Here is a 13,854-nt window from a genome sequence, read left to right as displayed (position 1 = left end):
GAAAATAAGAGAATTATGAGATCTCAAGTAAGAATATTATGATTTCTGAGTCAGAATTGTGAGATGTCCCAATAGAATTGTTATATCTCACAATTCTATGTATAATACATTTCACAATTCTAACTTTATGATAATTAGCATCTTATAATCTCATAATTTTGACACTTTTTTCCGTCACAATTGTGATATTAGGAGGAAATGGGTGCCCATATTCAGAATGTAGTAGTAACATTAAAGTAAATAATTTAACAGTTTTTTAAGTTCAGTTAGTGATCATGTTATAATTCTAATAAAATAGTGAAAATCGACTGAAGTTTGTGTTACGGACACTGTAGTGATCACCTCTGTGCTATTTTTGTCACAGATCTCAAGAATCAGTTCAGTCAGTCTTCGTTGAGTAAGTGACTTGGCAAAACGACACTAACGGACACTTGCGAGATTGTCGTCTAACTCTTCCTCTGAATGCTGATTCACGTCCAGGCTGTGAAATGTAATTAAGTTCTCCATTACGCTCTGTGAAGACTTCAGCAGAAGCTGATGACTGATAAATAGTACTAAGGATAAATCAAACTGCCAACTTTCAAGGCCTCTCGCACTCACTCATCCAGCTTCTCTAACTCACTGACTCCACATTTCAGTTCAGCTCTCCCTGTGAAACAGCACAGAACACTAAAAACAGTGGAAAGTCGTACGTCTCAATTCCTCCTCCACCCTCCACATGCTGCCAGAGGAGGCACGCGTGCATGCACTTTCCATTTCAGCTGCATTTCATCATTTTACCCACATGCACTCCCCTCAGTCCACGTCTGATGTTTGCTGCCAAATTTGTTCTCCCCACACAGAATTAAAGAAAATACGGGGGACGGCTAAAAGACAAACATCATTCACTCCTGTACAAATTAATCTCATTCAATCAGAGGACCGTGCCTGAGATAGCTTGCCAAGCCCCGGCAGCTTTGACGAATCCACAACGGCATCGCTAATCAATTCTCACCAGCGCTGTGTTCGGCAGACAGATTGTTTCTCTCTTTTTTCTTTTCTAGTCTCTCATGGCTGTGACTGATGGCACTGTCACTATGCCACAAAACAGAAGAAACTCTGCAACTTCTGTTTATGTCTATTTGGCATCAGTTGAAAATAGATATCCTGATTAACCTGAAATCTTACTGAAGCATTTCTGAAAAATACAAGTCTATATGTACTTTTTAAGACAGCCCTTTTGAAAATCAAAAGTCCCAAAGGCAAGGAAATCAAGCAATGAATAAAACAAAATCAAATTGTGATGGTGAAACTGAGGGTCTGCCAATTAAATTTGCTGAAGTCTGGAAGTGGACAGAAAGGAGGAGAAAAGTCAGACTGAAAGCCTCATAGAGTTGGATATAAACAAGAAAATACAATGAACTCTAGTTTATTTACAGGGAGAGAAAAAATTTAAGTGTACACAAGATTAAAACACACCATGTGTTGTGTTTCAAAAAGATGCATAACCCCTCTCTAAACCGGCTTCATCTGTTCAAATGGGGTCTGCAGCTCCACACCCAAACACTGACTTTAATTAATGGAGATTACACAGGCAAAAATCATAACATTGGAGATCGCTGGAGGACTAGATGACAGCTGAGTGAGATTTCAGCCAACAAAGCATAAAAAAACTAGACTAAAAAAATGTTGCTGCTAGATATTCAACAAAGCACTTACACAAGTTGGCCAACTGCCCCATTACTTATTGATTCCTAAAGTGATCCAGGCAGAGGTGTAACCTCATTTAGATTGGTCCAGAAGAGAATTTGTACTCTGCAGGAGAAATAAAGAAAACAATCTTCTTCTTTTTTTTATTCTCGCAATGGTTGTCATAAGAAACCTAAATATGTTTAGGAGCTGAAAGCTGCAGCTTTAGAAGTATTAATGTGAGTAAACACCAGAGTAATTCTGATGCAGCTTTGCAAAACAAAAACACAAAAAGAAAAATGAAGGATGTCATGGTTCATCGAGTCAGTCTAGACTGCTCTGAATCTCAGAAAAGGCCTGCTTTTATTGGACAATTTATCCTATCTGTTCCTCATTACAGGGTATTAATGGCCAACTGTTTAGCATGCAAGTATCTAGTGACAGAGATAGAGATGCATGCTGGGATAGCTGACATGAGCATAATACCTACACACTATACAGAGGGCATATTGCAATGTCTATTAACAAATCTACACAGTTTAAAAACAGACCTAACATGAAAAGCTCAAACAGATGAGGGAGAAACACAATACAGTTAGTCTATGCAGGAATTCCTGGAAATTTTCCTGGGATATTGTTTGGATCATGCAAATATGCAAGTTCTTTGAAAAGAGAACGGTAATGATAACATCTGATGACTCTGATACTCTTAAAACGATACACATTGATAGATTACTTAAATGATCGCTCTGCTCCAAAATCTAGTGAGTTCCCTAGACAGCTTTTAAAGGCATTGTGAGCATTCAACATAAAAAAGGTTGTTCCAAAATGCTTGTTCCATTGTTCCAAGCAATGCTATTCTGCTTTCCAAGATATGAAATTTTGCCAAATTTGTAAGACAGAATCACATGCATCTTTTGAAAGACAATCACAGAATGAATTGCACTGAGCTCAATAAAAACAAAATTAGATATTTCTTTAAATACTGAAAACTCTTGACAAAAATAGAGGCATCCCATTAAATTTGACTATTGTAGATTGTTCAAATTTTGCACCTTATGAAGGTACGTGATGTTTATGATTTTGCCTTAGAAGGTAGCTGCCTAAGTAGACAGTAGACAGCACATGAACTTGTTGGTTTTAGAGAGTTTCAGTGTTTTCAAGCTCTACATATTTTCCCAGGAATATCTGCAGGAGTTGTGGCTGTCCCCAATTATAACGTGTCTGTGCAAATTCATGATGCGCTTCAAATAAAGCCAGCCTCCAAATGAACAGTTTCAATTTCAAGACTCTCCTGTCAACCAGGAAACAATGATATATTGAGCCTTCTGTATTTCTCAGAGAGAGGCAGTCTGTAAATTGCAACATGAGTGATGGAGGGTGGAGATGGGATCTAACCACATCCTCCAGACAGGATGGGTAAAGAGAGCCATGAGAAAGACTGATCTGGGCATTCCGGTTCCTCTGGTCTTACCCTTCCTCAGCGGGCGAGAGACACTGCAACACAATAGCCCCATGGAGCTTCCCAGCCTGTGCGGTCCTTAATGGGACAGATATGGGTTCTCTTACAATGCTAGTCTTTTAACAAGAGGCTCATGCATAATTTACAGCTGATAAAAACCACAACGGGGTAAGGTCACTCCAGGAACTAGGGCTCTGATCCTATTACCATTTAGCTCATGGTGAAAACCCATGATGAAGAGTTGTGACCGAGGTCTAAAGGGTAATGGAAGGGTAAGGAAGTTTAAAGGGTAATGGAAGGGTAAGGAAGTTTAAAGGGTAATGGGTGCATTTCTGTTAATCCCTCTTACTATTTAAACAGAAATGACTAGAAGACATCCAGGAATTTCAATATATCCGCCTCCAGTGTCAAAGTGCCATCCACCAGTGCCAATCCAGTTCTAGCTTCAATGCATCTTTCCCTCTAAATTCTTCCAGTGTGAACCAGTGCTTTAAACGGGCAGGCTAATAGACTTGAACATGTAACACCGAGATCAAAATCATGCTGCATTTCCAACCTCGGGCCAGAAGCTCTGCTGCGATTCACTAAAACCTGCCCTTTACCTTTGCCCCAACAGCACACAGCACACCAAAGCACTGCGAAAGCAATCCAAAAGAGTAAAGAGGGGTCCAGTTTCCAGTTGCTCCCGCAGCACCCCGAGGCCACACATTAAGCAGTCCACGCAGTGCCAAATCATCCTGAACAAGCCTAAACACACTATCAACTATGGCGGACATTGCATTGCCCTTGATGTTCATGGCTTTATGAAACTACATTGGCATTCAAAAACGGAGAATCCAACGTGTTCGTGTTTATCTGCTATTTCTAATATGGTGGTCAAAAGCTTCCCCCCCAACCCTGCCCCCAGCCCCTGACTCAACTGGTTCTTCCTTCTAGCCTAGCAATGTTTTGGTGCTACAAACCACTTATCCTGGTTCGAAGCTGGTGCTTTGGGAGTCGAAAGACAAAGAACGGGGTTGAAACTAGGCTCTGGCTCTGAAACAGCACTTGAAGTGCCTTGGTGGAAAAGGGGTACTGGAGACTCGCTATCCTAGAGAGTTGACCTCCAATCCTAATCAAACACACCTGAATCAGCTAACCAATGTCTCGTGGAAGTCTTGAAGTAGGCTGGAATTAAACTTTGCAGGACAGTGGGTCTCCAGGAGCAGGGTTGAAGACCTAAGGTCTACGGTTTTGGTCCTCAAGTTTTTATTGCATCTGCATTCAAATGATGCCTCCAGCATCAAAGTACAGTATCTGCCTCCAGCTTCTCTCCTCCCCCTGTGTGTAAGGGTGTGCTTAAAATACAGGTACAACGATGAGGTCAGAGTAAAGCAGACCTCCTGTAGATCAGCCCCTCTGTGGAAAAGAGCCAGACAGAAGTGAAGTGAAAAAGTGAATGGGCAGTCAAGTGTAACAATAAAAAGGGTGAAAAAAGGTGAGGGGCAAGCACCTGCTGGAAGGCACGGAGGGAAGGATTAAGGCAGGATGGTCTAAAGGTCTTATATCGTGGTGACATGCACAAACACACATGGTTACTGGTTTACATTGCATGCAATTACATAAAGCATCTTAATGCTTAATTATTTGCATGTTGAGAAGATGTGCCAAGTGTCCTCCACTTGATCTGCCTCCAATCACAGGAGGCAGTCCCAAATTCCAACATGAAGCTGTCCCATCTGCATCAACAGGAGAACATTAAACACAAGCCTCATTCTGAGTGGCCAGTTGAGTTCTCTGATCTCCGTTGGTGTAATGTGATCTCTCTCCACAGTCCTGAATGCACAGCATGATGATAAAGTAAAACAGGTACTGCATGCACTCTGTGATTCCGGTATGTTCAACCGTTTTTAAGTCTGAAGCATATCTAGAAGAATACCAAATCGTGACGAACAGGAGGAGTTGGAAGGCTTCCACAAACAAAAGCACATTGGCGGCACCAGGGGTAGAAAGGACAACCCCTCCGGTGTCAGCACCTTCCCCCTAGATCCCGGAGCATCAAAGCATTCCACAGCGGCTGGAGTCACTCCTTATCTCAACAGCAGGCTCTGGCTCTCTCCGGATCAGATGAGTGGAGCAGGGGAGAAGCTCACAGGGAGGGAGAAAGAGATGAATGATTGCAGGAGGGAGATGGAAGGAGCCATGAAGAGAGGGCAGGCACTGATAGACCCCGGGGGCAGAGATGTTTGAGTTTTGATGGGGAAGAGAGGGGAGGAGTGGTTTATAAAGCTCTTTGTGTGCAACACTGATTCATTGGGCCTGTTTCGGTCATGTGCATGTATTAACATGGAGGCAACTTTAAGATAACAGAATGACAGCACAGCCCTCATGGATCTAACAAGGTGATCTAAAGAAAAAAGAATGAACTGGATAACACAGTAAATAAAGGTGTACTTTGATGCGTTGGAATGATAATTCAGACTTCCAATACATAGAAAGGCATTTTAACCAAAACTTGGGCCTCATTTTAAGCCTAACTCAATTGACAAACGCTATAATCTTTAGATATTCTGAAAGCAACCAGACCATGATGTGACCAGATTGTGATGTCGATTAGGCATTCATAATGCTCAGCATATGCCATACTGCTTTGTGCTGTTTTTGTTATATGCCATCTATTTGACTTGCATTTTTTAGAGCGAAACAAGCTCTGTGGATTGACTGTGATTGCAAGCATAGTTAACTTAGAATCTAATCATTCAAATCTGCCCAGTACACATCCCATCATCATTAAACCCTTCTTCCGTCATGTCCAGCTGCTCTGTGGTATATATGTTTCAAAAATATATATTTGGAGACACACACAAACATACAAAAAAAGCCCATAAAAAAAAAATCTAACCACACAGAAAGTGTAAATACTTGCAAGCCTCTTATGCACAGAGCGCTGGATCTGAATGTGGTAATTCAATCAATCTGCTTGGTGAAAATCTATATAAAAAGGAATGGCCCTTTTTCAGTCAAACATCTTTCATTCTCTCGCTGACTTGCTGTTTTTTAGTACAAATGCTAACTCCCTTTCTCTTTTTCGCTCTCTGCTAAAGCTAAACAGCTCCAGATGGGCCACATGGTCCTGATAAACTCTCCCAGCAGCCTCTGCCAGTGCGGAGCAGCTGGCTCTGAGAGCACGGTGAGGAGCCAACGGCACATGTGCCGAGCAGCCCACGGCAGCCAAGAGAGCGCGGGGGGATCCCTGATTCTGGGTCATCCATGAGTCCGCGTTAATAAACAGTGCTGAAATGATAATCGCTACAAAACGATGACAACACAGAACCGCAAAGCATGGGTTGGGTTAGACGGTCAATAAAAACAGGGTAAATATTTGTGAATGAATTGTTATTTTCCATTATCTCTTTGTAATGATTGAGTAGAGTCAATTTGCAAAGCATTTCTAAATCACTCATCTGCAACAGTTTTATCTGAAAGCGGAAAACACTTGTGTTATATTGCATTGATAAAAACGTATTTCTTAATTACTTAAAGGAGAATATGCAATGCTATTCACTAGATTTTTATATGAGTGATGATTTTTTATCTGTTTAGTAAAATAAGCCATCTAAATTAACTGATTCACTGAAATTAAACCAGTTATGGTAAATATTATAATAAAAGTTCTGCATTTATTTATTTTTATTTAAAAAAAAATATTTTTTAAAGGTTTCTTTTACTCACCAAGGCTGCATTCATTTGATCAAATATACTGTAAAACACTAATATTGTAAAATATTACCATCCAAATATCATCCAGTTTTCTATTTAAATATATTTTAAAATGCAATGTATTCTTGTGATGGTAAAGCTGAATTTTCTGCATCATTACTCCGATCTTCAGTGTCACATCAGTGATCCTTCAGAAATCATTCAAATATGAAACATTTAGAAACATTTAGGCCTACACTAAATGTAATTTCAAAGTCTTTCCAGTCATTTTTGATCAATTAAACACATCCTTGCTGAAAAAGTATTAATTTAGTCTTTGAAATATCATGCTGACCCCAACTTTTGAAGGGTAGTGTAAATTTTTATTAGGTCTAAAATATTTCCACTGTTATTCCTCTGAATGAAAACAGAGATCCGAGACACTGAGGCTAGTGAAAGATACTCTATGACCCTGAGTTTGAGAATATGAGTGTGATTCTGACATCCTTCCCAGAGGAGCGCTCTATATCAGACCTGCAGAATAAACTTTGGACCTGCAAACACACTCCAGCTAAATTCTTATTGCTTTTCTGCCTCAAGTTCTCCAAGTAATACCATGAATGATGGTTTGGTATTGGATCGAACTTTAACCTTGTACCCAACCACTCCGTCTTCAAATATCAGCTCATTAGTCAGGTGAGCCTGAAGACGTGGGATCACAGAGGTCACGAGGAGAAAAATACAAACCTGACCCCTCAGCACTCACCTACAAATGCCACCGTTCATCAAAAAAATTCATTGCATTAACATGCACCTCAGGAGAATAACAATATGGATTTTTGCAACACAAAACTCTTAGCATCTAAACACACTAGAGATTCAATAATAAAGGTAGACATCTTTAAGCCATCATGTTTTAGCTTAAGTGCACTGCATCACCACTAAACATCCAACCACTAAAAGCCTGATATCAGCTCTTCTCTCAGCACCACAATCACTTTACATTCATTTCTAAGATCACAGGGCTGGCAGTAAGAAACTTAAAGCAGCAATAAGCTGTGCTAAATTCTTCCCATTACTGCTCTCAGAAACTCCCAGACATGAGACAAACAAATGCTTTCTGATTGCCTGTTTTTAATTTTTTTTTAATTTTTTTTTTTTAGCTTTAGTCCAAAAAAAAAAAAAAAAAAAGAAAAGAAAAAAATTTATATATTAAATATATAAACACAGAATTTCTTAAAACATGTTCCAGGTGCTAGATTATTATAGTTAACCAAAACCATAAAGAATAACATACATATAGAATACATAAAGAATAACATACATACATATCTATCTATCTCTATATCTATATCTATATCTATATATATCTATATCTATCTATATATATATATATATAGTTAACCAAAACCATAAAGAATAACATATATATATAGATAGTATTTCATATTTTATAGTATATATATATATATATATATATATATATATATATATATATATATATATATATATATATATATATATATATATATAGTATTTCAGCTAGCTGCCAAAGCAACATTTGTAATTTTAATTTACTTTAACTTGTACCAAATGTACTAAATGTACTTAAATACTAAAACTGAAAAAAAAGGATGAAAAAAAAAACTATATAAGCATATAAATAAATAGGCTAAATAATGACAAAAATAACAACACTGCTAAAATTGAAATGAAAACACAGTGCAATGAATTCCCTAGGCCCACAGTATATATGTTATGAACAATTACTGTGCACACTTCAATCAGAAATTAAATATATAATTTTATATTCATACAATCATAATTTCTTCTGTTCTACCTTAAATGTGTATTTTTTGGTTTCAGGAGTATCTGTTCCGCTCTAAACGTCACAGCACAGAAATGAAACTGAATGGAAACAATGTTTCACACTGATTTGTCTGGACGCATGCAGAGGCCAAATCAAATTTGAGTCAACATCATATTTCAGACTCTGAATAAAAGAGAGCAGAACTAGACCAATAACAGTAATGCATTCTGTCATTTAAACCTAGCTAAGTGTAATAACAGAAACTAAGCAATAAACTGTTTTCTATTTACAAGCCTGTTTTAGAGCTCCTGAGCTTTAAATGTGATCGTGAGTGTGTTTTCATGACTTACGGGGCTTTGGGAGGTATTTATAACTGAAGCAGTGCTCGCATTCACACTGGGAGGTGTTACTATAAAGTTCCTGCACGATGACGGCTTTCCAGAACTGCTGCTGGAAAGGACACAAGTCTGCATACTTAATGCAGTCGCTAATGATTTTATTAAAGGCAACTGAAAGCGTTCTGTTACGTAATGGAAAGCGTGAGCTGCTGAGACTGTGGAAGGGGGAGAGAACAAGAGAGACAGAGATACCAGCACTCCTATAAAATCCCTGCCTAAATCCCATGTACCCACTTAAGATGTCTGTCACTCTTTATACAGGGCTGCAACTTAACCCAGCTGGTGTGGTTTAACAATAGAGCAGACGTGCTGCGCTCAGACAGGTGGTCTAGACTGGCACCGAGCCAGACGCTGAGGGCCCACGTCACCCTCCCCTCGGTTTTAACACATCCGTCTGCTGCTCATGCGTGATGTAACACTGATGCCCCCCAACGCTGTCAGTCACTGCTGGGCTTCATCATTGAGCACTGCTAAAACTCCTTACGTCAACAAGACGGAGAGAATATGGGGAGCTTTTCATACAGAATCAGATTTCTGCTGGATCATCTCTAGTGTTGATCATGACTACTGGTGTGAAGGCTGATCCTGCTTTTTTCTCGCCTCGAGTCAACCGCAGTGCTTTTGGTGCTATTTAAAGTGATAGTTGGAGTGAAAATCCACTCATCCTCATGACTTTTCAAACCTGTATGACTTTCATTCTTGTTAGGATTATAAAGAAGAGATTTTGACACAGAAGTGGGGTTGGGTTGTTCATACAATGGAAATCAATGGTTTGCGCCAAAACTGTTTGGTTTCCAGCATTCTTCAAAATATATTCGTTTTTATTTCTACAGAAAGACCAATTTGGAACGACATGAGGGTGAATAAATAATCACAGTTGTCATTTTTGAGTGGACTGATCCTTTAACTGATTTGACCCCACAACTCTCACAAACTGGGTAGACTAGTTCTTCATAGCTCATCATAGCAGCCTGGCACCTTGTTATCATGACTTTGTTTTACAGTACACTGACAAGAACCTGTGCAACATGAATCCTGGAAACTGCATGAAGCCAGCCAATCAGATTGAGCCTTTCAGTTTCAAAAAGCCCTTGCTGTGTTTGTTGTCAATACTCATCATATGGTCCGTGAAGAGTGAGACCGTCATCTCTAACCTGCTGCCAGACCACTGAGAGGAATCACAAATGTTTTTTTTTTTGTGTGGAATTCTGGATTATGCTGATAACTAAGTTTTGTACGATACCAAGGACTCAAACACTACTTCCTCTGAGGTAATGCTGCAGAAACACACACTCACATAACCTACACAACCATTAAACATGTCAGGAACATTTCTTATTTTCTGAAAGAAATGAGAACTTTAATTCAGCAAGGATGCATTCAATTGATCAAAAGTGAGAGTAAAGACATGTATGATGTCACAAAGATTTCTATTTCAAATAAATACAGTTCTTTCAAACCTCTAATAAAATAATCCTGAAGAAAAAGTATCAGCAAAGGTTTTTAATACTGATCAGATATGTTCATTGAGCAGCAAATCAGCAAATTAGATTGATTTATGATGGATCATGTGACACTGAAGACTGGAAAAGAGCAACACAGATATTCTGTTAACATTTCTTTTTAAACATATTTTTGTGTTCCAATTTTTTTTTGTAATAACATGAGGGTGAGTAAATTACTAAATTAGAATTTTTGAATAAACTATCCCTTTAAAAGCAGTGTTCAAAACTCAGAGGTATTGCCAAAATAAACCCCAAGCACAGCTAATAGAGCATGGCTTCCATTCAACACTGCTTCTCTCAACAGGCAAAACGGTTTTAGAGCCAATCAAAAGACAGGAATCTGAGCAACCGCAAAAGCATATAAAGAAACACATACATGCCAAGGTGAATTCATCTCACTTAAACCATCAGTGACATTAAAATGACAAGCCCTAACACAATTGGGAACAACAGCTGAGATTATGGCCCGCTGCTCCTACTTATCCAGCCTCAGCCAATCGGCAGCCACCACTGTCTCCTGTGCAAATACCTCAGCCCGAGTCCTCAAACACAGGACATTCCTGCCCTGTGAATCAGCTGGAGTTTGGAGCCAAACGGCCTACCTGAGAGCCGTCTTCTCACGCTATACCTCTCGATTCATCTCGGTGTAAGCTCTGAAAACACGAGTCACACTCCAATCACGTTTAATCCCCTCGCCTGACGCAGATATCGATCTGTCGTACCATTAGAGTGGATTGTGTAGTATGTAGCGCAACCAGCGGGTTTAGAGGAAAATCAATATGGCTATTATAGAGCCATATGTAGTGAAGGCATGATCGGTCATATCTGCATGAACAGGGTGCATTTTAAAGAGGATGGGAGAGAAAAAAAGAGACAAAGTAGCATGCAGTGTGTATCCTCACTACCAATCACCAAAGTACAGTATACAACCCAAATCACTGCTCATTAAATTAAATACGACTTTCATCAATACGGTTTGAACGTTGAGTGTTGTGTTATGACACTGGATCTGGGTGCAATGTGCTGCCATGGGTATGGCTGTAGTTTAATGTCTATAGAGTTGCACTGGTGAGCACTGACATGAATAGTGTGAAAAGGCCTTAAGAAACACACTAGAAATTATTCCCAACACACCGAGACCATAGAAATGGTGTAAAGGCAGCACTGGCCCGACACAAAAGAGTAATTTGGCAGCGTCTGCACAGCCACTAGACATACAATTGGAACGATCTTCTCTTTAAGAAGGGTTCTCAAACAAGTAAACACAAATACACGCTAAAAAGACGAGCCTCTTCAGCGCCTGCCACGTTTGGTGCCCGCTTGTCTCCTCTAACCGATGTCTAGGCGACTGCGATTTTAATCGAGGGATGGGAAGTTGCCACTCTGACACTTGGCAGAACTTGGAGGCCTCTCAATCGCTCAATCCTGGGAATGCAAACAGCAGTGGTCTCCCAAACGGCTTTCAACATCCCTCCCCCTGCAACCTGGCCAGCCCCTGCACCTGTGCCTCTGTCTGTGTCTCCTCCCTTTCGTTCGTTCTCTCTCTCTTGCTTTTTTGGTGGGGGTGGTTATTGTAGGCCAGGTGTGAGAGACATTGGCACTGCCTCAATCAGACTCCTTGTTGTCGTCTTATGTGGGCAGCAGATGCCTAAAAAGTTGCCCAGCTTGTACACACACGCAAGCACACAAACTCCCAACACATGCAAGAGTCCAACCCAGCGCCAAATGTCGGGTAGTTCACTCAAAAAGTACATTCTTTCATCATTTAGTCACCCTCATGTTGTTAAAAAAACAACAACAACAAAAAAAAACATATGACAAGACCTTCCTCTGTGGAACTCAAAAGACGGCACTGGAGCATTTAAGAAAAATAAATAAATAAATAAATTTTATATATATATATATATATATAGTCAATTAAAATAAAATTTACAAAAAAAATGAAAGCTCCACAAAACCATCAGTCATAATGGTTTATAAAATGCTGGAACTACATTATACATTATTATAATAATATTATACAAGTATATTATTCCATGCATTCCGGAGTCATACATTAAATTTGTATAAGAAACATTTATTCAATTAAAATGTGTCCTAGCTCTTCTCAGTTCATGGGTGAAATAATGATGTATGTGTGTTAACAAATCAGTATTTTGAGTTAGAATTATTCATTCATTCATTATTTTTTTTATTCAACTCACCGATTCAATGATCTAACAAACAATACCTTGATTAATGTCTCACAGGAAGAGAGGAGTACACTGTAAAAAAAAAAAGGTAAATGGCCAACAAACCTTTGTCTGTAAAACCTTTAGTGAAAATTTGTGTAAAATTGTTCACCAGTCATTTACCCTTTTTTTTCTTTTTCTTTTACGGTGTATGAGTGAACAACAATTTTAACTTCTTTGATCCCCACAGAAATCTGTCATTAGACTTCAGATGATTTTGAATTATATAGACCAACCTCAGTGCGTCCTTTTTGAAGCTTCAAAGTCAAATTAGATTAGATTTAAAAAAAAGTACCACAAAATGATTCTTATGTTTCTTAAAAGACATAAGTCAAACAGGTTCAGAAAAACATGAGGGTGAGCACATGACAGAACCGTTATTTTTGAGTAAACTATTCCTTTAAGAGGCTGCTCCTGCGTGCAGGCAGAGCAAAGCCCTCAATGGCCCACAATGCTTTACCGTTTACACTGCATCTGCTTCTCTCTACGCTTTGTGCTTGCTTAACTCTCTGCACTGTCTGTCTCGCCTCTTTTTAGCCTCCCACTCGCTCCACGTAAAGCTGTTTTAATAATGATGTCTCCAGGACAGCGCTCTGATTAACCATTATAACAGGGTATTAAGTGACAGGTAAACCAGCAGCAGGTGCTTTCTGCCCACACACAGTCCGTCTCTCTCGATCTCCCATAGGTGCTTGCAGCTTGACAGACAGAACCGCAGACAGAAGGTCTCTGTGAAGGTTTCTTTCAGGAGGGGGTTGAAACGGACATCTGCTGGGGTCTGGCCGCTGTGGTGTGGAAGCGGTGCGTTGTGTGGCGTCCGGTGGGCGCTGGGCAGCGTCGTCTTTGAAGTGGCGTCTGCACTCAGAGCTGTTTTGTTCCCTTGAAGCCGGTGGTGGGATTAATTCAGACTCTCCAGAGGAAGAAAAGCATCTTCAGTGGGCCTACGCAACTGTTTGTCAAGGGGTTTATGGCACGCCATGAAAGTTGTGCCATTAAACACTGGGCTTGATGAATAGATCTTCCATAATGCTAATGCCACCCATCTATGTGAATGTGTGATTGAGCCTTGAATGTGGCCATACACTCAGATCAAAGTCAAATC

The 13,854-nt window shown here is 39.7% G+C and overlaps 1 protein-coding gene across 1 annotated transcript in view; it reads right to left on the bottom strand.

The window, feature by feature from the left end:
• LOC113119499 (protein Jumonji) overlaps window positions 1–13,854 on the bottom strand; it is a 106,418-nt gene that overhangs the window by 26,809 nt on the left and 65,755 nt on the right. The window lies entirely within an intron of this gene.

The sequence above is a fragment of the Carassius auratus genome, chromosome 19 (genome assembly GCF_003368295.1).
Source record: "Carassius auratus strain Wakin chromosome 19, ASM336829v1, whole genome shotgun sequence".
NCBI lineage: Eukaryota > Metazoa > Chordata > Actinopteri > Cypriniformes > Cyprinidae > Carassius > Carassius auratus.
This window is presented reverse-complemented; position numbering and strand designations above follow the sequence as displayed.